Raw genomic sequence first — 25,492 nt, 5'->3', positions numbered from 1 at the left:
GGGAGATACAAGTGGCCGTAGCTGTGGTCGTCATTGCTCTTCTTGGTGCCGGGATTGCAGGATTTCTCCTATATAGAAGTAAGTGTCAGTAATGCAGAGCGTCTTCTCTCCCAGTTCAGTATACAGCGGTGCCTTGGATTAGGAGCATAATTCGTTCCGGGACGGCGCTTGTAATCCAAATCCACTCTTAAACCAAAGCAAATTTTCCCATAAGAAATTACTGAAATGCAGACAGTTGGTTCCACACCCCAAATATAATGATTTATTATCCTGAATAACATGTAAAACAGATGAAACAAACATTCAGAAACAGCAGAATATGTGATATTATAAGTTACTGTACAGTAATGGAGAGGATAGGAAACACAAGGGCGGACAGAGACTGCAGGGAGCAGGAAGGAATGAGCAGGACAGATGTGGGCACATACATGCAGCGCTCTCTGTCCGGGGAGAGAAGGGTTACAGCTATGGAGAGATTACCTCCACAGTCCTGTCCTCTGATGTAAGCCCCAGCCTGAAGTGGATCTGCCATGATTAGGAAGGTGAGGGAGACTTCCTGGGTCAGAGTACAGGTTGTAGACCCCGCTATGCAGACCATGCCCCTCCCCCACTCCCCCTCCCACCCAGTACAGGGAGCTCTTAAACCAAAGCAATGCTGTTAAACCAAAACACTCTAAAACCAAGTTACTCTTAAACCAAGGTAGCACTGTATACAGTATATTCTATGAATAATCCACATTCTATACATAATCCACATTGCTGTGCCCAGAGTAGTTACTGTTACTACAGCAGTGCCCACAGAGTAGTTATTACTACAGCAGCAGTGCCCACAGAGTAGTTATTACTACAGCAGTGCCCACAGAGTAGTTATTACTACAGCAGCAGTGCCCACAGAGTAGTTACTATTACAGCAGCAGTGCCCACAGAGTAGTTATTACTACAGCAGCAGTGCCCACAGGGTAGTTATTACTACAGCAGCAGTGCCCACAGAGTAGTTATTACTACAGCAGCAGTGCCCACAGAGTAGTTACTATTACAGCAGCAGTGCCCACAGAGTAGTTATTACTACAGCAGCAGTGCCCACAGAGTAGTTATTACTACAGCAGCAGTGCCCACAGAGTAGTTATTACTACAGCAGCAGTGCCCACAGAGTAGTTATTACTACAGCAGTGCCCACAGAGTAGTTATTACTACAGCAGTGCCCACAGAGTAGTTATTACTACAGCAGTCCCCACAGAGTAGTTATTACTACAGCAGTGCCCACAGGGTAGTTATTACTACAGCAGTGTCCACAGAGTAGTTATTACTACAGCAGCAGTGCCCACAGAGTAGTTATTACTACAGCAGCAGTGCCCACAGAGTAGTTATTACTACAGCAGTGCCCACAGAGTAGTTATTACTACAGCAGTGCCCACAGAGTAGTTATTACTACAGCAGTGCCCACAGAGTAGTTATTACTATAGCAGCAGCAGTGCCCACAGAGTAGTTATTACTACAGCAGCAGTGCCCACAGAGTAGTTATTACTATAGCAGCAGCAGTGCCCACAGAGTAGTTATTACTACAGCAGTGCCCACAGAGTAGTTATTACTACAGCAGCAGTGCCCACAGAGTAGTTATTACTATAGCAGCAGTGCCCACAGAGTAGTTATTACTATAGCAGCAGTGCCCACAGAGTAGTTATTACTACAGCAGCAGTGCCCACAGAGTAGTTATTACTACAGCAGTGCCCACAGAGTAGTTATTACTACAGCAGCAGTGCCCACAGAGTAGTTATTACTACAGCAGCAGTGCCCACAGAGTAGTTATTACTATAGCAGCAGTGCCCACAGAGTAGTTATTACTACAGCAGCAGTGCCCACAGAGTAGTTACTATTACTACAGCAGTGACCACAGAGTAGTTATTACTACAGCAGCAGTGCCCACAGAGTAGTTATTATTACTACAGCAGTGCCCACAGAGTAGTTATTACTACAGCAGCAGCAGTGCCCACAGAGTAGTTATTACTACAGCAGCAGTGCCCGCAGAGTAGTTATTATTACTACAGCAGCAGTGCCCACAGAGTAGTTATTACAGCAGCAGCAGTGCCCACAGAGTAGTTATTACTACAGAAGCAGTGCCCACAGAGTAGTTACTATTACAGCAGCAGTGCCCACAGAGTAGTTATTACTACAGCAGCAGTGCCCACAGAGTAGTTATTATTACTACAGCAGTGCCCACAGAGTAGTTATTACTACAGCAGCAGTGCCCACAGAGTAGTTATTACTACAGCAGTGCCCACAGAGCAGTTATTACTACAGCAGTGCCCACAGAGCAGTTATTACTACAGCAGCAGTGCCCACAGAGTAGTTATTACTACAGCAGTGCCCACAGAGTAGTTATTACTACAGCAGCAGTGCCCACAGAGTAGTTATTACTACAGCAGCAGTGCCCACAGAGTAGTTATTACTACAGCAGTGCCCACAGAGTAGTTATTACTACAGCAGTGCCCACAGAGTAGTTATTACTACAGCAGCAGTGCCCACAGAGTAGTTATTACTACAGCAGTGCCCACAGAGTAGTTATTACTACAGCAGCAGTGCCCACAGAGTAGTTATTACTACAGCAGTGCCCACAGAGTAGTTATTACTACAGCAGCAGTGCCCACAGAGTAGTTATTACTACAGCAGCAGTGCCCACAGAGTAGTTATTACTACAGCAGCAGTGCCCACAGAGTAGTTATTACTACAGCAGCAGTGCCCACAGAGTAGTTATTACTACAGCAGTGCCCACAGAGTAGTTATTACTACAGCAGCAGTGCCCACAGAGTAGTTATTACTAGAAGCAGCAGTGCCCACAGAGTAGTTATTACTACAGCAGCAGTGCCCACAGAGTAGTTATTACTACAGCAGTGCCCACAGAGTAGTTTATTACTACAGCAGTGCCAACAGAGTAGTTATTACTACAGCAGTGCCCACAGAGTAGTTATTACTACAGCAGCAGTGCCCACAGAGTAGTTATTACTATAGCAGCAGTGCCCACAGAGTAGTTATTACTACAGCAGTGCCCACAGAGTAGTTATTACTATAGCAGCAGTGCCCACAGAGTAGTTATTACTACAGCAGTGCCCACAGAGTAGTTATTACTACAGCAGCAGTGCCCACAGAGTAGTTATTACTACAGCAGCAGTGCCCACAGAGTAGTTATTACTACAGCAGCAGTGCCCACAGAGTAGTTATTATTACTATACAGCAGCAGTGCCCACAGAGTAGTTATTACTACAGCAGTGCCCACAGAGTAGTTATTACTACAGCAGCAGTGCCCACAGGGTAGTTATTACTACAGCAGCAGTGCACACAGAGTAGTTATTATTACAGCAGCAGTGCCCACAGAGTAGTTATTACTACAGCAGCAGTGCCCACAGAGTAGTTATTACTATAGCAGCAGTGCCCACAGAGTAGTTAGAACAGCAGCAGTGCCCACAGAGTAGTTATTATTACTACAGCAGTGCCCACAGAGTAGTTATTACTACAGCAGTGCCCACAGAGTAGTTATTACAGCAGCAGTGCCCACAGAGTATTTATTACTACAGCAGCAGTGCCCACAGAGTAGTTATTACTACAGCAGCAGTGCCCACAGAGTAGTTATTATTACTACAGCAGTGCCCACAGAGTAGTTATTACAGCAGCAGTGCCCACAGAGTATTTATTACTACAGCAGCAGTGCCCACAGAGTAGTTATTACTACAGCAGCAGTGCCCACAGAGTAGTTATTACTACAGCAGTGCCCACAGAGTAGTTATTACTACAGCAGCAGTGCCCACAGAGTAGTTATTATTACTACAGCAGTGACCACAGAGTAGTTATTACTACAGCAGTGCCCACAGAGTAGTTATTACTACAGCAGTGCCCACAGAGTAGTTATTACTACAGCAGTGCCCACAGAGTATTTATTACTACAGCAGCAGTGCCCACAGAGTAGTTATTACTACAGCAGCAGTGCCCACAGAGTAGTTATTACTACAGCAGTGCCCACAGAGTATTTATTACTACAGCAGTGCCCACAGAGTAGTTATTACTACAGCAGCAGTGCCCACAGAGTAGTTATTACTACAGCAGTGCCCACAGAGTAGTTATTATTACTACAGCAGCAGTGCCCACAGAGTAGTTATTACTACAGCAGTGCCCACAGAGTAGTTATTACTACAGCAGTGCCCACAGAGTAGTTATTACTACAGCAGCAGTGCCCATGGATTAGTTATTACTACAGCAGCAGTGCCCACAGAGTAGTTATTACTACAGCAGCAGTGCCCACAGAGTAGTTATTACTACAGCAGCAGTGCCCACAGTGTAGTTATTACTACAGCAGCAGTGCCCACAGAGTAGTTATTATTACAGCAGCAGTGCCCACAGAGTAGTTATTACTACAGCAGCAGTGCCCACAGAGTAGTTATTACTACAGCAGTGCCCACAGAGTAGGTATTACTATAGCAGTGCCCACAGAGTAGTTATTACTACAGCAGTGCCCACAGAGTAGTTATTACTATCAGGGCCGGCCTTAGGGGTGTGCGAGCAGTGCGGCCGCACAGGGCGCTGTGCACTCCCGGCAGGAGGGGGGCGCCACCTGCATCCCCCTGAGGCCATATATCCGTCCCCTGCCTCAGCACAGCAGCCGAGGAAGCTCTTCTCCCCGGACATGTGACTGCAGCCTGGCCCCCATCCCCCGCCCCCCACAGCGTCTCCCAGCTCACAGAGGCCCATAACCCTGCCCCCTCCCCCGACGGAGACATCAGCAGTGTGATCCTCCGCTCTACCTGCTTCTCCTCATGGGCAGAGACATCCTCCACTACTGCAGTGTGACTGGGAGTATATATATCTATCTCTGTCTGTGTGTGTTAGTGGAGTTTGTGTGTGCTCTGTGTGTGTTAGTGCTCCCAGCATACTCCTATGTGGCTCTGTGTGGTAGGACAACAACTCCCAGCATACTCCTGTGTGGCTCTGTGTGGTAGGACATCTCCCAGCATACTCCTGTGTGGCTCTGTGTGGTAGGACATCTCCCAGCATACTCCTGTGTGGTAGGACAACAACTCCCAGCATACTCCTGTGTGGCTCTGTGTGGTAGGACAACAACTCCCAGCACACTCCTGTGTGGCTCTGAGTGGTAGGACATCTCCCAGCATACTCCTGGGTGGCTCTGTGTGGTAGGACATCTCCCAGCATACTCCTGTGTGGCTCTGTGTGGTAGGACATCTCCCAGCATACTCCTGTGTGGTAGGACAACAACTCCCAGCATACTCCTGTGTGGCTCTGTGTGGTAGGACAACAACTCCCAGCATACTCCTGTGTGGCTCTGAGTGGTAGGACATCTCCCAGCATACTCCTGTGTGGCTCTGTGTGGTAGGACATCTCCCAGCATACTACTGTGTGGCTCTGTGTGGTAGGACATCTCCCAGCATACTCCTGTGTGGCTCTGTGTGGTAGGACATCTCCCAGCATACTCCTGTGTGGTAGGACAACAACTCCCAGCATACTCCTGTGTGGCTCTGTGTGGTAGGACAACAACTCCCAGTATACTCCTGTGTGGCTCTGTGTGGTAGGACATCTCCCAGCATACTCCTGTGTGGCTCTGTGTGGTAGGACATCTCCCAGCATACTCCTGTGTGGCTCTGTGTGGTAGGACATCTCCCAGCATACTCCTGTGTGGTAGGACAACAACTCCCAGCATACTCCTGTGTGGCTCTGTGTGGTGGGACAACAACTCCCAGCATACTCCTGTGTGGCTCTGTGTGGTGGGACAACAACTCCCAGCATACTCCTGTGTGGCTCTGTGTGGTGGGACAACAACTCCCAGCATACTCCTGTGTGGCTCTGTGTGGTAGGACATCTCCCAGCATACTCCTGTGTGGTAGGACTTACTGTACAAAAAGAGAAGGTGGGAGCTACTAAAAATCTCTAAATGGGATGCTGCCAATGTCCTTATACCAGATCATATACCAAACAAGACAGAAAGACAAAGAATGGCGCACCCGCAATATAATAATAAATAAATATGATATCTTTATTTTCAAAACACATGAACAAAACAGCAAATGGACATACACTTAAAAACACCTAAAAACCCAATCCGGGTAAACCATCACAGGGAATACTCGTAATAATATACGTGTCCCTCTAGCCGCAGCCCCAATAGCAAATAAATGTCAGGCCCTATATCCTGTCTAAACAAATAAATCAAAAACCCTGACTGTTCAAAGTACATATGTCCTAAAGTGCACGTGCTCACAAAAATAACATAAACTAATCAATGAACAAATAAACAATCATGTATGAAATATCAATACTGAAAATCATGAAAATCCCCCCCCAAGAAAGTGACCAAGTGCAAAACTTATCCTATCATTTCAGAAAGTTAGGGTCAAAGCCATAACAGAATGATCACATATCACCCAGGGCTCTGAGATGGGGCTCCGGTCTGTAACCCTACGCGTATCGTCACCTCACGTGACTTCGTCAGGGGTAATGGTTCAACATTCAATACATCCTTATATACCCATTTGCCCCCCCCAAAAAAACTTAAATCAAATTGCATACAGGTGTCCATTACCATGTCCACTGAGGGAGAGCATCCACCGGCCCCCATCATGGCGGATAGCGGCGTGCGTGTCACACGGTGCACATGACCAGAAGTGCGTTCCACCACGTTATCTCCGGAACGCAACCATGCGTTCCATCCGGAATCACATGTCTGCACATGCGTTCCACCAAGTCACATGACCGCTATACGCTAAACACATGATCACATGTCACATGATCGCTATATGCTGTACGCTGCTCACATAGATAATACTGTACATTACACTACTCACGTGAGTGATGTAAAAATAATACTGGCAAGATAATAAACATAACTTATCCAACACATAATTCTACCAAGTCACATAATCACTATATTACACCCCTCCTATAAATATTGTAAATTGCGCTACTCACATAAGTAATATCATAATAATATCCTAATATCATAAACAATACTTAAATGATGTACACCACCTATTTCTTTTATTGTGACCAGAATCCCAAACAATATATAACTCTTAACACACATGCTCTACCCACCTTCTATAACATAGTGACAAGGATTCTGTATATCTATACCAGTGAGGATAATAGATCATGTAGAGCTCCTAGACAACATCTTTTACCCATTATTTTATAATAGAACATATAGAACTCCTACAAGCCATGCTTTACCCATTGTTTTATCAACCATAGTAAATCATTGATTACATATAGGAACCACATATAAACGTACCCTTAAATATACACATGATTTCCATTTCCAATATAATACCTATGTACGTATAACTCTATGTAATACCGTCAAACACCATTAAATATAGATATCATTCAGCCACACATGCTTTACCCGTTTATTAATTACTGGGGGTTATCTACTTATCACATTATGGGGTCCCATCAATGTACTCATGTGGGATAAATACCATACTCGTGGTGTATGTCCAGATTAGGACTCCAATACCATAAATAAAATAAATATACATAATCAAACAATATCTCTATATAACATATTTGGACACACCACATCCTATAATACCTCTATAGTGTACACGCCGTATTTAAGTAGCCTTTTATACAAAGAATAAACATAGATATCATTAGACTGCCACCTGAAGCCCGCAGACATCGTATATGGTGTACTCATGGTGTGTGTCCACATTAGGACTCTGATACCCCAAGTCTACTGAATATACATAATCCAATAATGTTTGCATTGTCATAATATCATCCTTATATGAGATCTTTATACCTCTATAATCTTTGCAATAATATTTGCATTATCATGATACCACCCTAATATAACATCTTTATACCTCTATATTCACTATACATCATATGGGCACAACACATCCCACACTATCATTATGGTGAACGCACCGTGCTCAAATACCCAGTTATAAAATAGAAAAGCATGAATATCACCCAACCGCCACATGGAACCAGTAGACATAGATGCTCCCCCTCAATGGACATGGACACCCATACGCATAAATGAGTATAATTTGCAAACACAATATTCAAACAAAAAATATATTATATACATGATCCTTATGTTCTTTGGAAAAATAATTCTAATCCATAATAAATGTTCGCCCTTCACACAGATCTGACCCGCATTTGTCTCCTCAATCACGAGTCTCTAGTTCCATACTGATCTCTGTGCCTACTATAGATACCATCTTCCTTCTTTAATTTCTTCTGTAGAGAGGCCCCACAAGTCCCATCGCACATCACTCCTCATTGTTCTTGGACATCCTTATAAAACTGCAATCTATGTATTTTGAGACTTCTGAATATCATATAAATATATAAATTCCCAATGGCCGGACACACATTATCCCATATCCGTATCTATATGATAAGATCCCCTGAAAGAAAACATACATGAACAAACCAACAAACAAAAAACACTTCAGCCCACTGCAAATACAAATATCCACCGCAAATTCAATCCACTGCAAATATAATCTAAATGTAATAACTACTCTCCTAATTATGTGAGTGAATATTAATATACTAATCTCCACGTGAAGTGACTAACAACCAAAAAATAAATAATAAATAAATTTACAATTTATCTGAATAATCTGTGTATCTTATTATGTGTATATATCCTAGTTATGATACCATTGTGTATACTTAGTGATAACCCATATAAAAAAAAAATAAAAATAGATTAATATCCAGTGTCAACAGCCAGGGAACAAATTACCCCATTTTTACTCACCCAGAAAGCCTGTAAACAACAGATCCTCATTCATGCCTCTTGGGGCCTCAGATTTAAAATTAAATATCCATTTTGATTCCATCCGCAGTAACGCATTTTTCGTCTCTCCTCCACGTATGTCCCTATGTAGCCTTTGGAATCCATATACCTTCATTCCCGTGGACCTTCCCATATGCGCTCTGAGGAAATGAGAAGCCACTGATGTCAGTACCTTTCCTTCCCCTGCATCCCTCCGGGCCAATGATATCGTTGAGACATGCTTTTGAATCCTTTTCCGCAATTGTTGTCCCGTTTGACCTACATAAATCTTGTGACATGAGCATGTTATGGCGTACAACACTTCTTTAGTCTTGCAGTTAATGTAGTCCTTAAGATCAAATTCCTCTCCAGTGTTCCAATTTTTAAACTTCTTGGTGGGTTCCATCAAGTGACAGATTGAACACTCACCACATGGATATGAGCCATGGTACCTTACACCCCCATCAGTTCTACGTGTTGGCTTTTGAAAATGACTCCTAGTCAGCATATCCTTGAGAGTTGGAGCTTTCCTTGCCACCATCAATGGTTTCTCTGGGATCATTCGTGCTATCCTACCATCAGTCTGCAGGATATCCCAATGCTCCTCAAAAATTCTTCTTAATCCATTCCACTGGTTGTTGTACGTTGTAATAAACCTAATTTGTTCATCCTTCGGTCTCCTTTTAGGTAACAAAAGGTCTTGTCTATTCTGCTGACAGGCCCTTTCATAAGCTTGAGACACAACTCTTCTGGGATATCCTCTGTCACGAAATCTCTTCGTTAGACATCTGGACTGGTCCTTAAAGTCGATTTGCCTTGTACAGTTCCTCTTCACTCGGTAGAATTGTCCCACTGGTATCCCTCTGAGGACATGTCTCGGATGGAAAGAGTCATAATGTAGTAGACTATTTGTCGCCGTACTCCTATGTGGCTCTGTGTGGTGGGACAACAACTCCCAGCATACTCCTATGTGGCTCTGTGTGGTGGGACAACAACTCCCAGCATACTCCTATTTGGCTCTGTGTGGTAGGACAACAACTCCCAGCATAATCCTGTGTGGCTCTGTGTGGGGGGACAGCAACTCCCAGCATACTGCTATGTGGCTCTGTGTGGTGGGACAACAACTCCCAGCATACTCCTATGTGGCTCTGTGTGGTAGGACAACAACTCCCAGCATGCTCCTGTAAGGCTCTGTGTGGTAGGACAACAACTCCCATCATACTCCTGTGTGGCTCTGTGTGATGGGACAACAACTCCCAGCATACTCCTGTGTGGCTCTGTGTGGTGGGACAACAACTCCCAGCATGCTCCTGTGTGGCTCTGTGTGGTAGGACAACAACTCCCAGCATGCTCCTGTGTGGCTCTGTGTGGTAAGACAACAACTCCCAGCATGCTCCTGTGCGGCTCTGGTAGGACAACAACAACTCCCAGTGGTGGGTATGTGTGGTGTGTATGTGTATATGTGACTGTATGTGTGTCTGTGTTTGCAGGATATATATACTGTGTGTCTGTGTAAGCAGTATATACACTGTGGGAGAGATTCATCAAACATGGTGTAAAGTGAAACTGGCTCAGTTGCCCCTAGCAACCAAAGAGTCTGTGAGGAATGAAAGGTGGAATCTGATTGGTTGCTAGGGGAAACTGAGCCAGTTTCACTTTACACCATGTTTGATGAACCTCCCCCGTGTGTCTGTATGTGTATATGTGACTGTATCTGTCTGTGTAAGCAGTATATACAGTGTGTGTCACCAAGAGGCTTGGGATGGGCTACAATCAGCCGGGAGGGGGGGGGGGGGGGCCAAAAGAATATTCTGCACAGGGCGCCATCTACCCTAAGGCCGGCCCTGATTACTATAGCAGCAGCAGTGCCCACAGAGTAGCTATTACTACAGCAGCAGTGCCCACAGAGTAGTTATTACTACAGCAGCAGTGCCCACAGAGTAGTTATTACTACAGCAGTGCCCACAGAGTAGTTATTACTACAGCAGCAGTGCCCACAGGGTAGTTATTACTACAGCAGTGCCCACAGAGTAGTTATTACTACAGCAGCAGTGCCCACAGAGTAGTTATTACTACAGCAGTGCCCACAGAGTAGTTATTACAGCAGCAGTGCCCACAGAGTAGTTATTACAGCAGCAGTGCCCACAGAGTAGTTATTACTACAGCAGTGCCCACAGGGTAGTTATTACTACAGCAGCAGTGCCCACAGAGTAGTTATTACTACAGCAGTGCCCACAGAGTAGTTATTACTACAGCAGCAGTGCCCACAGAGTAGTTATTACTACAGCAGCAGTGCCCACAGAGTAGTTATTACAGCAGCAGTGCCCACAGAGTAGTTATTATTACTATAGCAGTGCCCACAGAGTAGTTATTACAGCAGCAGTGCCCACAGAGTAGTTATTACTACAGCAGCAGTGCCCACAGAGTAGTTATTATTACAGCAGCAGTGCCCACAGAGTAGTTATTACTACAGCAGCAGTGCCCACAGAGTAGTTATTACTACAGCAGCAGTGCCCACAGTGTAGTTATTACTACAGCAGTGCCCACAGAGTAGTTATTACTATAGCAGCAGTGCCCACAGTGTAGTTATTACTACAGCAGTGCCCACAGAGTAGTTATTACTACAGCAGTGCCCACAGGGTAGTTATTACTACAGCAGCAGTGCCCACAGAGTAGTTATTACTACAGCAGTGCCCACAGAGTAGTTATTACTACAGCAGCAGTGCCCACAGAGTAGTTATTACTACAGCAGCAGTGCCCACAGAGTAGTTATTACTATAGCAGCAGTGCCCACAGAGTAGTTATTACTACAGCAGCAGTGCCCACAGAGTAGTTATTACTACAGCAGCAGTGCCCACAGAGTAGTTATTACTACAGCAGTGCCCACAGAGTAGTTATTACTACAGCAGCAGTGCCCACAGAGTAGTTATTACTACAGCAGTGCCCACAGAGTAGTTATTACTACAGCAGCAGTGCCCACAGAGTAGTTATTACTACAGCAGCAGTGCCCACAGAGTAGTTATTACTACAGCAGCAGTGCCCACAGAGTAGTTATTACTACAGCAGTGCCCACAGAGTAGTTATTACTACAGCAGCAGTGCCCACAGGGTAGTTATTACTACAGCAGTGCCCACAGGGTAGTTATTACTACAGCAGTGCCCACAGAGTAGTTATTACTACAGCAGTGCCCACAGAGTAGTTATTACTACAGCAGCAGTGCCCACAGAGTAGTTATTACTACAGCAGCAGTGCCCACAGAGTAGTTATTACTACAGCAGTGCCCACAGAGTAGTTATTACTACAGCAGCAGTGCCCACAGAGTAGTTATTACTACAGCAGCAGTGCCCACAGAGTAGTTATTACTACAGCAGCAGTGCCCACAGAGTAGTTATTACTACAGCAGCAGTGCCCACAGAGTAGTTATTACTACAGCAGTGCCCACAGAGTAGTTATTACTACAGCAGCAGTGCCCACAGAGTAGTTATTACTACAGCAGCAGTGCCCACAGAGTAGTTAGTACTACAGCAGCAGTGCCCACAGAGTAGTTATTACTACAGCAGCAGTGCCCACAGAGTAGTTATTACTACAGCAGTGCCCACAGAGTAGTTATTACTACAGCAGTGCCCACAGAGTAGTTATTACTACAGCAGCAGTGCCCACAGAGTAGTTATTACTACAGCAGTGCCCACAGAGTAGTTATTACTACAGCAGCAGTGCCCACAGAGTAGTTATTACTACAGCAGCAGTGCCCACAGAGTAGTTATTACTACAGCAGCAGTGCCCACAGAGTAGTTATTACTACAGCAGTGCCCACAGAGTAGTTATTACTACAGCAGCAGTGCCCACAGGGTAGTTATTACTACAGCAGTGCCCACAGGGTAGTTATTACTACAGCAGTGCCCACAGAGTAGTTATTACTACAGCAGTGCCCACAGAGTAGTTATTACTACAGCAGCAGTGCCCACAGAGTAGTTATTACTACAGCAGCAGTGCCCACAGAGTAGTTATTACTACAGCAGCAGTGCCCACAGAGTAGTTATTACTACAGCAGCAGTGCCCACAGAGTAGTTATTACTACAGCAGTGCCCACAGAGTAGTTATTACTACAGCAGCAGTGCCCACAGAGTAGTTATTACTACAGCAGCAGTGCCCACAGAGTAGTTATTACTACAGCAGCAGTGCCCACAGAGTAGTTATTACTACAGCAGCAGTGCCCACAGAGTAGTTATTACTACAGCAGTGCCCACAGAGTAGTTATTACTACAGCAGCAGTGCCCACAGAGTAGTTATTACTACAGCAGCAGTGCCCACAGAGTAGTTATTACTACAGCAGCAGTGCCCACAGAGTAGTTATTACTACAGCAGCAGTGCCCACAGAGTAGTTATTACTACAGCAGTGCCCACAGGGTAGTTATTACTACAGCAGCAGTGCCCACAGAGTAGTTATTACTACAGCAGTGCCCACAGAGTAGTTATTACTACAGCAGCAGTGCCCACAGAGTAGTTATTACTACAGCAGCAGTGCCCACAGAGTAGTTATTACTACAGCAGCAGTGCCCACAGAGTAGTTATTACTACAGCAGTGCCCACAGAGTAGTTATTACTACAGCAGCAGTGCCCACAGGGTAGTTATTACTACAGCAGTGCCCACAGGGTAGTTATTACTACAGCAGTGCCCACAGAGTAGTTATTACTACAGCAGTGCCCACAGAGTAGTTATTACTACAGCAGCAGTGCCCACAGAGTAGTTATTACTACAGCAGCAGTGCCCACAGAGTAGTTATTACTACAGCAGTGCCCACAGAGTAGTTATTACTACAGCAGCAGTGCCCACAGAGTAGTTATTACTACAGCAGCAGTGCCCACAGAGTAGTTATTACTACAGCAGCAGTGCCCACAGAGTAGTTATTACTACAGCAGCAGTGCCCACAGAGTAGTTATTACTACAGCAGTGCCCACAGAGTAGTTATTACTACAGCAGCAGTGCCCACAGAGTAGTTATTACTACAGCAGCAGTGCCCACAGAGTAGTTATTACTACAGCAGCAGTGCCCACAGAGTAGTTATTACTACAGCAGCAGTGCCCACAGAGTAGTTATTACTACAGCAGTGCCCACAGAGTAGTTATTACTACAGCAGTGCCCACAGAGTAGTTATTACTACAGCAGCAGTGCCCACAGAGTAGTTATTACTACAGCAGTGCCCACAGAGTAGTTATTACTACAGCAGCAGTGCCCACAGAGTAGTTATTACTACAGCAGCAGTGCCCACAGAGTAGTTATTACTACAGCAGTGCCCACAGAGTAGTTATTACTACAGCAGTGCCCACAGAGTAGTTATTACTACAGAAGTGCCCACAGAGTAGTTATTACTACAGCAGCAGTGCCCACAGAGTAGTTATTGCTACAGCAGCAGTGCCCACAGAGTAGTTATTACTACAGCAGTGCCCACAGAGTAGTTATTACTACAGAAGTGCCTATAGACACATACCAGACACAGTGCCCCTAATGTACAGCACATTATCTCCCACACTGCTCTCTACTACCAGGACAGCAGTAAATCTGCAGACTCTTTTTGTGTCGTGCCCTACAAAGATCAGTCCCAGAAAGACTGCAGTCAGGTGAACTATAAAACCTGGCACTGTGCTACCCAAGTAATGGTTAATAACAAAACACACAACAACTTTAAACCTTTGCTGGACGAGGGTCGGCCACAGCATTTATTATTTTGTCTTAAAGTTAAGGCACTCAAACTCTCTCCAACGTGGAGATATTGTAACCAGGCTGAACGCGGTGTGCCGGCCGCCGGACTCCCAGCGGGCACCTCGTACGTACAGGCTCTCATCTCAGAACTCAATCCACCATAACCGCCTGCTGTGACTTAAAGAAACAAGCATTAACTTCAATGAAAAGCATGTCATAACGAACATCATGCAAACACTTTAAGATATTGTTTCTTATTTCTATTTTTTTTTTTTTTTTTTTTTGGGAGGGAGGGAGGGACAGCTCGCCTCCGGAATCACAAGAGGAAGAGGTAGGCTAATCCCAGGGGTAATATGCCCCATATATCACAAACTATTGGTTGGCCAGGTCATGTGGGCCAGAAGAAGGGGTGGCTAGGAAAGAAGGGAGGGGGAACTATGCCTAAAGGCTGGCTTGTGTTGCACTATGCCGCACCCACCCAGCAACGGACCGGCTACAGTCCCTGGGCACCCATCCTATCTCGCCTGTGTGCCTACATAGACTGCAGTCAGGTGAACTATAAAACCTGGCACTGTGCTACCCAAGTAATGGTTAATAACAAAACACACAACAACTTTAAACCTTTGCTGGACGAGGGTCGGCCACAGCATTTATTATTTTGTCTTAAAGTTAAGGCACTCAAACTCTCTCCAACGTGGAGATATTGTAACCAGGCTGAACGCGGTGTGCCGGCCGCCGGACTCCCAGCGGGCACCTCGTACGTACAGGCTCTCATCTCAGAACTCAATCCACCATAACCGCCAAGGAGGAGACCTATACACCTATACTGGGCTCCGACCCCCGCCAAGCAAGAACATGGCCTGCTCTATGCCATCCTGAAGGCCAGAAATGAAAATATCCGCACCTATATCTGATAGGTGCACCCCGTCAGGCCGCATAAGACGGCTGTTATCGCCCTCCAGCTGCCTGTGCCTGACTACCACCCAGGATCGTGACCTAACAAATCTGGAGACTCTGGAGTTGATGGACCTCCGAGCCCGCTCCACCGCCTCGGCTTCGCGAGCCCCTTGCCATACCACCCGGGAGACGATTTCCGACCAGACTAGAACAATGTCTTTAAAGAAATTCGGGAACCGTTCAATATCAGCCCTCATCAATGTCATCAGGTCGGCCATCCGCATGGAACACAGGTCGTTTCCTCCCGCATGAAGCACCAGGATGATCGGACCGGATACCCTAGTGCTGATGTCCACCACTTCTGGCAATACTTGGGGCCATCGGAGACCACTGATGCCACGCCAGTGGACCTCGGCTCCAAGGAAACCCAAATTGCGACCTCCAGGCCGACACTCCGCCCGCTGTAGGGCTCTGGCGACATAAGAGTGGCCCAATACCCATATTTCCGGCCTAAACAATTCATGCCTGACAGGGCCTGTAATACAAATTAAAATTAACACCACAGCAGATTTACAACAAGTCAGGCCGGATGTATCTTGCAAAACACGCCGAACGCCACCGGCCAATTCGCTGAACCTCGGATTCCGAGAGACCCGCCCTGGCCGCCTCCGTTGCGGCGCCAATTCTAAAGGAATGGGATGCATACTCGTTTGCAGGGGCACCGACAGCAGTTAGGCAACGTCGAAAAATAGAAACAAACTGGTATCTTGTAACGGGACTAGAGTCCGCATGGAGGAAAAAATTGCTGCCCTGAGGCCGCATGGCCAAATAAGCGGCGACACAGCGCACGGGGCAGACCGTGCCTTGGACGCCCTGAATTGGTATCCAGGTGCCCATACGATATTGGTCGGTTTTTGAGCAACGCAGACGCAGGCGCAGAGAGCTATTTGCGAGCACTACATCTTCAAATAGCAGGCCCCCTTGCTTGTATCGTGAAGGTGGCAGGAGCTCGCCGACACGCAAAGCTCCAAAAAAGGCTGTGCAGAAACATGCCGAGAAAAGGGATGCCTCAAATGATGACGCGCAGACAAGTTGGCATGCGTCAACTAACCGCGTAAGCAAGCTATAAGACACTGGGCGCCTCGCTTCCCGACGTACGTGCTCTTTTCTCCAGCCCTTTAAAGCTTGCCTGATTATGAAATGCTTGGTGACGTCGGGCCAACCGTGCAGCTTAAGAAAAAACGCCACGCCGGAAAGGGAGCGCATTGCGACGGAGCTAGCGACACCGGAGCCACGTAGGTGTAACAAATATTCGATGGTTACTTGTAACCTAACAGCCTCGCTGGAATCTGTCTGTCTCGAACCCGCTATACGCAACCACGTAGCCCATGCCTTACCATGCCTCTGCCAGGTTGGAGGTGTCACCGAAGAACTGATAAGAGTCATGAGCTGCTGTCCACTATGCGCCAGAGGTGTGGAGGGCATGAATGGCCATGGATATCCGCTGTGGGGAAGAGAGTTCGGAATTCCTGCCAATGACAACGGGACAGAGCATCAGCAATTAAATTCTGCTTACCGGGAACATGGCATGCTCGGAAATAAATGTTGAACTGTAAGCAACGCAATACCAGATGTCTCAACAAAGATAAAACAGGAAGGGAGGAGGAGGACAAACGGTTGATACAGTAAACGACACCCAAATTGTCAGTCCAAAAACATATTTGCCTGTTACTGAATTGAGAACCCCATATTTCAATGGCTACTACAATGGGAAAAAGCTCCAGAAGAGTTAAATTCTTACATAAGGAAGACCTCCAGTGTTCCGGCCAGGCGGAGAAAAACCATGCCGTCTGGAAAACGGCACCAAAACCGCAAGCACCAGAGGCGTCCGTAAAAAGTTCAAGCTCGCAGTTGCTGCATTCAACTCTCCTGAGACATGTTCGACCATTGTAGGAGGCTAGGAATGATTTCCATACCTGCAAGTCGCTTTTCAGCTGTGTGGTGAGCCGAATGCGATGCCCAGGGGCTCTAACTCCTCGGGTGGATAACGACAGGCGACGGGAGAAAACCCTGCCCATCGGCATAACCCTGCAAGCAAAGACTAAAAGGCCCAACAGGGACTGCATCTGACGTAGGGTTACTTTGTGAACTGCACAGAAACCATCTATTAACTGGGAGAGTCGAAGAAGTTTGTCGTGGGGGAGCCTAAAGACCATTTGGACTGAATCTATTTCAATGCCCAAAAAGGTCAGCGTAGTCGTTGGGCCCTCCGTTTTTTCTTCCGATACCGGAACACCGAAACGCTTCATAAAGAAACGAAAAGTGTTCAGTAGGTGAAGACATTTGCTATCGCCTCCAGGAGCCACAAAAAGAAAATCGTCCAGATAGTGGGTTATCGCCGTAGAGGCCGTCTCATACCTCACCACCCACTCGAGAAATGAACTAAACATCTCGAAATAATGGCAAGATATGGAACAGCCCATAGGGAGACAGGTGTCATAGTAGTACCCCCCTTCGAAGTAGCAACCGAGAAGGTGATAGCAATCGGGATGTACCGGGAGAAGACGGAAGGCGGATTCTATGTCAGACTTTGCCATAAGGGCCCCTTGCCCGGCTTTTGCAATTAACATGACCGCCCGGTCAAAGGAGACATAGGATACAGACGCGTCTTCCGGGGAAATACCATCGTTCACCGAAACACCTTTCGGATATGAAAGGTGGTGGATGAGACGAAATTTGCCAGGTTCCTTCTTGGGGACAACACCCAAGGGGGAAACTCTCAAATTCTTGAAAGGGGGGGAATCAAAGGGGCCCTCAATTCTGTTCAGCAAAACCTCTTTTCTCAATTTTCTTGGAGGACCTGAGGCTGGTCCTTGGCTGATTTTAGGTTCTCTGCAAACAAAGGGGTGCGATTTAAGTAAAAGGGGATGAAAAAACCGTATCGGAAACCGTCCCTTAGCTGTGTTGCTGCCTGCTCATTGGGATACTGGCTTAGCCAGGGCTCCATCGCGGCTACGCTCACCGGAGTCCTTTCCGTCACCCACGCCTGGGCGTGTTTTGAGACTGTGTGGTTTACAACGAATTGCGGGATGGTTATTGCCACAGGTTGAACATTCATGCCGGTATTTGCACAAACCGGCAAACCTGCAGTGCCCTTCGTTGAACAACCAGCAGGAACCTGGTCGCCGCACGGCCACTGTCCCCTGGGCTGCTGCCCCGGACACAGTGGCCGCGGGCTGAAAGGGGTACGGACGTTGGGGTGCCGTCATGAGCCGTAACCACACATCAGTCGCTTTAACCCCCCAGCCGATATCAGGCTGGAGGCTTAAACGACGACGAAATTCTTCGTCATATCTCCACCACGCAGAACCCCCATGTGTCTTGTAAGCTGTGTAAACCGTGTCCAGATAAATAAAGAGTTCTTGACAGCGCTCCGGGTGCTTCTGCCCCATCACGCATCCCAACACAGCAAAGGCCTGTAACCAATTGTTCATTGTTTTAGCAGGTTTAGGCCTGCGCTCATAAGGTCTGGCGTCAGCGAGACGCCGTTCCTTGTCAACAGTAAACTGGTCTACTGAAATGAGGGACCAAATGTCTATATATTGATTACCCCAAATCTTTTCTTTTACCTCTGGGTCAACATGTGCACCGAGCGGACTGACCCCACAGAAAAAGGAGTCTTTTTGTACCCCCGCGTGTGGACGTGGGCTGTCCTTCGTTGCACCAGCAGACCCAGAAGCAGGAGAAGGGGACTTATCCAATAAAGATTTCAGTAAATTTAGTATATCCCCATGACCAGCCCCCCAAGCGTTAGCATAAGTAAACTCACCAGCAGCCGCAGATGAAGGAGGAGCAAAAGGAAGCACAGGTGATGCAGGTGGAGGAAGCACAGGTGGGGGAGGTGGGGAAGGGAGGACAGGAGGGGCGGATGGAACAGGAGGAGGCGGGGGGAATACAGCAGGTTCATCTTGTACAACCAGGCTACGTGTCCTGGACGGCGGAGGCTCCTGCCTCATACGTGCATGCGACCGGCCAGTTTCGCCGGAGGACCAATCAGAGGTGGACGGAGATCGCCAGCGAGACGATCTGGATCTTCCAGACCGTCTGGATGACCTGGGTTGACGGCGGGAGTGGCGACGCCGAGAGCCACGGTACCCGCGGCTGCCAGAGTCTGGGGAGGAGGAAGAGGAACCAGAGCGGTGGCGGGGTCTGTGGGATCTTTTGTGGGACATGGCAGCAGGAGGATCTGTCTGAGGCAGGTTCACTGTAGCCTCAGATCCGTGTGCTGCAGATGGTGGGAGGGCAGGGGCAGGGGGGGGGATGGAGGAGACGGGAGCACTGACAGCCACAGACCCAGGGACCTGTGACAGGGCCGACATAGGGGGCTGGCTTGCCTCCGGAGCAGGACCGGCAGTCTGCACTGCCTCATCAGCTGCTGGTCGGGTGAGGGGTGGTGAGGGTGATGGAGGGCGCTCCGATGAGGAGCTGCGGCTGGCCTGACCTCCCATGGCAGCGCTGTGCGGCGGGAAAACGGGACCGCGAGGTGCCGCGCGCAAACCGGAAGTGACGTCAGCGGCACTTCCGGTCCGGCGGAGAGACTCAGAGGAAGGGGGGGGAAGACGGGAACGGCTGCGGCGGCGACCAGAGGGGGGAATAGAGCCCGGGCTGAGCCTCGCCGGTGGGCGTGACACCCGCGCGGACCGGCGGCTCCCTGTGCTCATGTCAGTGGGGGGAGGGATATTACCGGCACCATGGGGAGAATTAAGGACCGCAATTAAGCGGTCCAGGAGACCTTCATCAGCCTGCAGACGGGTCCTGATGACCTGCAGCAGCTGCTCCTCAGACATCGCTGGGCTCTGGAAGTCACGGACGGCAAGATGATGTGCACAGCTCGCCTCCGGAATCACAAGAGGAAGAGGTAGGCTAATCCCAGGGGTAATATGCCCCATATATCACAAAACTATTGGTTGGCCAGGTCATGTGGGCCAGAAGAAGGGGTGGCTAGGAAAGAAGGGAGGGGGAACTATGCCTAAAGGCTGGCTTGTGTTGCACTATGCCGCACCCACCCAGCAACGGACCGGCTACAGTCCCTGGGCACCCATCCTATCTCGCCTGTGTGCCTACATAGGTCCATTTGTCAGGAGGGGATCTATCATCTATCTCTTCTATCAGGTCGGATGTATGTATCAGGAAATATCTGATTCCTAGACTGGTTTCATTATAGAGGTGAGGAGTCAGGAGCAGAGCTGTATATGGCTGCCCTGGGTATAGTATATAGAATCAGTGCTGCCCTGATATATAATACACGCTATGCCAACACTAATCCCTGCATTATTTTACCCTAGTACCCACCATCACTGAGCAGGGTACTAGTAGTCGTGGAACATTAAAAATGGTGCTCCTAGTCTGGGCAGTAGCAGGCTGGTATTATTAGGCTGGGAAGAGTCAAAATAAATGGCCCTTCGCACTCTGGTATTACTAGGCTGCAGCTGTTTGTTTTTTTTACCTCTCCGGTTATGGGAAAAAAATTCTAAATAAATAAACAAAAAGCACTTAGGACCCCCCTCTTTCTCATAACCTGTCAGGTAAAAACAAAACTAACAGCAGAAGCCTAGTAGTACCTGGGTGGGTAGGGAAATTTATTTTGACCCTTCCCATCCTAATAATACCAGCCTGCCACCTCCCATTCCAGGAGCGCCATTTTTTGACAGACCAGGACTACTAATACCCGTCTTTGGGGTGATCGGTACTGGGGTAATAATGTGGGGGTAAGTGTTAGCTATCAGATGCCTTCCACTATCAAGCCAGTGAAGTGCTTAAAAAAAGACAATGCATGCTAAAAAAGATTTATTTTGTAATAAAAACACTCACACATCCCTCGTTGAGCATCTTATTAAATAGAAAATTCCGCTGGTAATTGTCCCAGCTGGAAAATTCCACTGGTCATCATTGTGTGGCCATCAGGAGGTTAAGTGGGGATGCTGTCTTTTCTCACTTAATGCCCTGGGGCGCCAGACTTTGCTGAGTCCGGATAGCATTCCCACTTAAACCCTTGGTGCCAGACTGAGGGAACAAATTATACTTACCCTCCCAGACTCTGTTCGTCTATCTTCAGCTGACCGCACTTGGTGTGCCGGGTCTGCTCCTGCAGTGTTCGCTAAGCCAATCAGTGGCTGAAGCAGGACAACGCTGTGTGGATAGTGCAGAGCCAATCGTCTCACAGCAAGTGTTGTGTGCTGTTCCTGCTGAACATAGAAGACCAGAGCAGGGAGGGTAAGTATGATTGATTACCCCCCGCCAATAGAAATCATACTGCGCCTGCTCCTTCGTTGCTGAGGCGGATCCAGTGTGAGTAGACATCAATCTGGCCCCCAGGGGGTTCAGTGGCCCCTACGTGTAATAAATTATACTTTTATTTACCCAACAAGACATTGTGTCGATTGGATATTTCCATAACAATTATCTGATCTGGCAGTGGCGATCAGTCACTGTCACACACATAGCTGATCAATGATCCCACCAGTGACAGCCAGGCTTTTGTCTCTATGTCATCTCTTCTCCCTTATCCACCATTATTCTTATGATCTTTATATGGAAACAATGATAATAGATTCTTCAGGTTCTCACTCCTAATTCTATATTATTTTCATATTCCAGAAAAGAAAGCCGGCTGCAGGACGACCAGCAGTGAGTATCCCTCATATACGGCTGTGATAAGATGTCACTGGTTGTGATGGTGGCTGCTGGAGGTGATGGTTAGTGATAGAGAGAATAGGGAGGACAGTATGTGACTGTATATGAGGGGAAGATGGGACTGTATATGAGGGGAGTGTGATAGCCGGGGGACCAGGACACGGATTGCCACATGCAAGATGGTATGGTCACGGTTATGGCACAAGGGTCACGGGGCCCAATTCCTTGTTGTCCCTAGTCAAGGCACCAATGATGAGACCAATGCCAGGGTTCGGAAACAACAAAAGTTGTATGTTTATTTGAACGGTAACTCTAGTAGTAACAGTCTCTGGATGCAACCAGGAATAATCAACTTGGCAATAGGCAGGATTAGGTACAACTGAAGAGATGGGTGTTGTTGCAATAGGCCGTAATATATAAGTGTCTCTTTTGTTAGGAAGAATCTTTACTGAGGTGGGTGGCAGGGCAGAGAGGGTCTGCTGAATGTCCTCTATCAGCTGCAAGATCTTTGGCTCACGCCCGAACACCCATTGAGGTAGGGGCGGCGAATCATTCCCTGGAGGCCGCCACAGACCCAGGGATATGGAGGCCTTAGCAGAGGTCTCCCCTTTAGGGCCAGGGAATGGGGGCAGAGAAGTGGGTCCACTTACGATCAGATCACTCTCCGGCGATGTGGACCCTCCGGAGGAGAAGGCGAACTCGGGAGCGCTGGAGCAATGGGGTCCCGGTGAGACGCTGGCATCGGAGACAGGCCCTTCGTCTGGATCGGCAGGGGCCGGTATGGAAGCCCGGCTAAGACTTTTGCCGTTCAACGGGGTAGAGCCCCAACTAGTGTCGTTGTCAGAGGGTAGCGGCACTAGCAGACATGCAGGATCGAGCGGAGGCAAGCTCTCGGGCAGTTCAGGCATCACAGGTGCTGTGGCTGCAGACAGGTGCTCCTCGTAGGTCGCCATCTTGCTGCGCACTGGCGGGCTTTTCAGGAGGAGAAGGGAGGAGTGAAAGGACTGGAAGCCCTGTTCTCCAATCTGCCCAGCAACTGTGATGTCAGCGAGCTCGGGTGGCCAATCAGAGGGAGCAGCAGCAAAGTCTATGGGGCCTGGTGTTTCCCACGCTCTGGCGGCGCTGCAGTTAACCCCTTCCTCTCTGGGGCATGGCGCAGCAAATTATTTCAAGGCAGCAGGCTCCAATAATGAGCAATAGTTCTTTTCCACACTGGTGAGAGCCACAAAGAGATCACTGGGCATATTCACAAATCCCATGATAATACAGCAAACAGTTTACTTGCCACGTGCAAGGTGGTATGGTCACAGTTATGGCACAAGGTTGTGTGGCTAGTCCACGGGAAAATGGTCACATGGCCCAATTCTTCGTTGTCCCTAATCAAGGCACCAATGATGAGACCAATGCCAGGGTTCGGAAACAACGGGAGTTATATGTTTATTTGAACAGCAGGGAAATCATGTGATACTACATGACACACATGACTTACACATAAGCAAATCGATAAACATAGCAGGATTATGACAATATAAGATGCAATACCAGATTTAAACACTGGGGGCTACACAAAACGAGCTTTTGCAGTGGCCATTAAACTTTCTAGCACTATACCAAGCAGAATATCTGTATAAAGAGAAAGAACCTCTGTGCAGGGAGGATGGGACTGGATATGAGGGGAGGATGGGACTGGATATGAGGGGAGGATGGGACTGGATATGAGGGGATGATGGGTCTGTATATGAGGGGATTTAGGGACTGTATATGAGGGGAGGATGGGACTGTATGTGACAGGAGGATGGGACTGTGGGGACTGTATATGAGAGGAGGATGGGACTGTATATGATGCGAGGATGGGACTGTATATGAGGGGAGGATGGGACTGTATATGAGGGGAGGATGGGACTGTATTAGAGGGTAAGATGTGACTGTATATGAGGGGAGGATGGATTTAGTGGAATCTCGCTGTACAGGATAACGCTGGTTTATTGAAGTGTACATGAATGAGGGAAACATGAAAGAACTTAAGTCAATTCAAAAACTTTTTCTTAATTAAAAAAAAACTTTTTCCTTTTTTTTGTGTTTTATCCCCCTAACAGACTTTTATAAGCAACTATTCAATTTCTTAGATAAATGAGAATGACGCTCTGCTGGTACAGCCCGCCATGACTGGATCTCCAATATCAGTCATTACCAGCGGGTGGAGTGAGCAGATTGGAAAAGGATTAATAAATATTAAATCTAGCGATGTGGCCAAGAATGTGACTGGGATCCTGGGACACGGACTGTGGGGAGCAACACTTTTATTCATTTATTATACCCACAGTCAAAAAAAATAAAAATAAAATAAAATTATAAAAATTATGAGTAATGAGAGATATGACAGATGCTGTTCTTCCTGTCGGGATCCTAAGGGGAAGAAGATGCCCACAGAGAAGCCTCCTCACTCCCCTCACATGCATATCTCTAAGGTTATTAGGTTTTTATATTATTGGACCATTATTATGACTTGTAATGTGAACATTTTGCTCTGTTTCTTCCTACAGAACCAGACAAGAGTCTTCTGGGCTATAAGGAAACACCTCACAAAGCAGAAGAAAGCTGAAGACCACCAAGAGGCCATCACAGTGATCGTCCGGCTAGTGCCTGATGTGATAGGACATTGTCTGATGGAAATAGTCATGTATGGAGATATCAGTATAGGAGACACCACACAGTAATAAGCTGTATACATTATGGGGGATATATCTCCGTTCTTACATATTATTCAGGTAAATGTCCAGCGTCCTTAGATTTCATATAGAATTGTTCCCTATGTCTCTTCTCATGGAGCTGTGGAAATACAAGATCCAGATCAGCACTGTCCGCTCCGCACTGATCAGTCATTTCACATGTACCATACAATAAAACATGGCTGCGTCCTATGATCCCGACATGAAGAGAGGGGGTTGGATCACTAATCGACACTTTAAAGTGATGCCAGGAGATGGGATATACTGACTGTAAATAGGAACTTGTAATAATAATTTCTTAAATCACAATGTAAATGTAATGATGATCTGGGATCGGGAGGCGCCAAAGTGTAATATATAAATAAACTGGATTATTTTTGTATAGAGAGACGCCCTCTGGTTATTGTGTTCACCATAACGGATGAAGGTCAGGTTTTGCAATCAGATATAGTTGAATCTCTATGCTTGGTTGTGTTGGAGCCATGGTCCAGGGGTAAATCAGCTCTTGGGTTAGTTATTTTTTCATTGTATAAGAAAACTGAATTTTAAAACTAGTCTGAACCTGACTGGGAATTCTTTGCATTTTTAAAAATGATGAGAAAAACCCCCCAAAAAGTATAATTAAAATAAATTACCAGGGAAACTGAACCCAGGGAAAAAAAAACTGTTATT

General features: G+C 47.2%; 1 protein-coding gene and 1 long non-coding RNA gene across 2 annotated transcripts in view; both read left to right on the top strand.

The window, feature by feature from the left end:
* On the top strand, positions 1-25,208 carry LOC138802341 (uncharacterized). Its single transcript, XR_011364749.1, has 3 exons — positions 1-78; positions 22,056-22,085; positions 24,635-25,208. It is a non-coding gene; the product is annotated as an uncharacterized lncRNA (long non-coding RNA).
* Positions 1-25,492, top strand: part of LOC138802336 (class I histocompatibility antigen, F10 alpha chain-like) — a 124,082-nt gene that overhangs the window by 5,457 nt on the left and 93,133 nt on the right. The window lies entirely within an intron of this gene.

The sequence above is a fragment of the Dendropsophus ebraccatus genome, chromosome 10, assembly GCF_027789765.1.
Source record: "Dendropsophus ebraccatus isolate aDenEbr1 chromosome 10, aDenEbr1.pat, whole genome shotgun sequence".
NCBI lineage: Eukaryota > Metazoa > Chordata > Amphibia > Anura > Hylidae > Dendropsophus > Dendropsophus ebraccatus.
The sequence above is the reverse complement of the archived record's forward strand: the minus strand, read 5'-3'. Positions and strand labels throughout refer to the sequence as shown.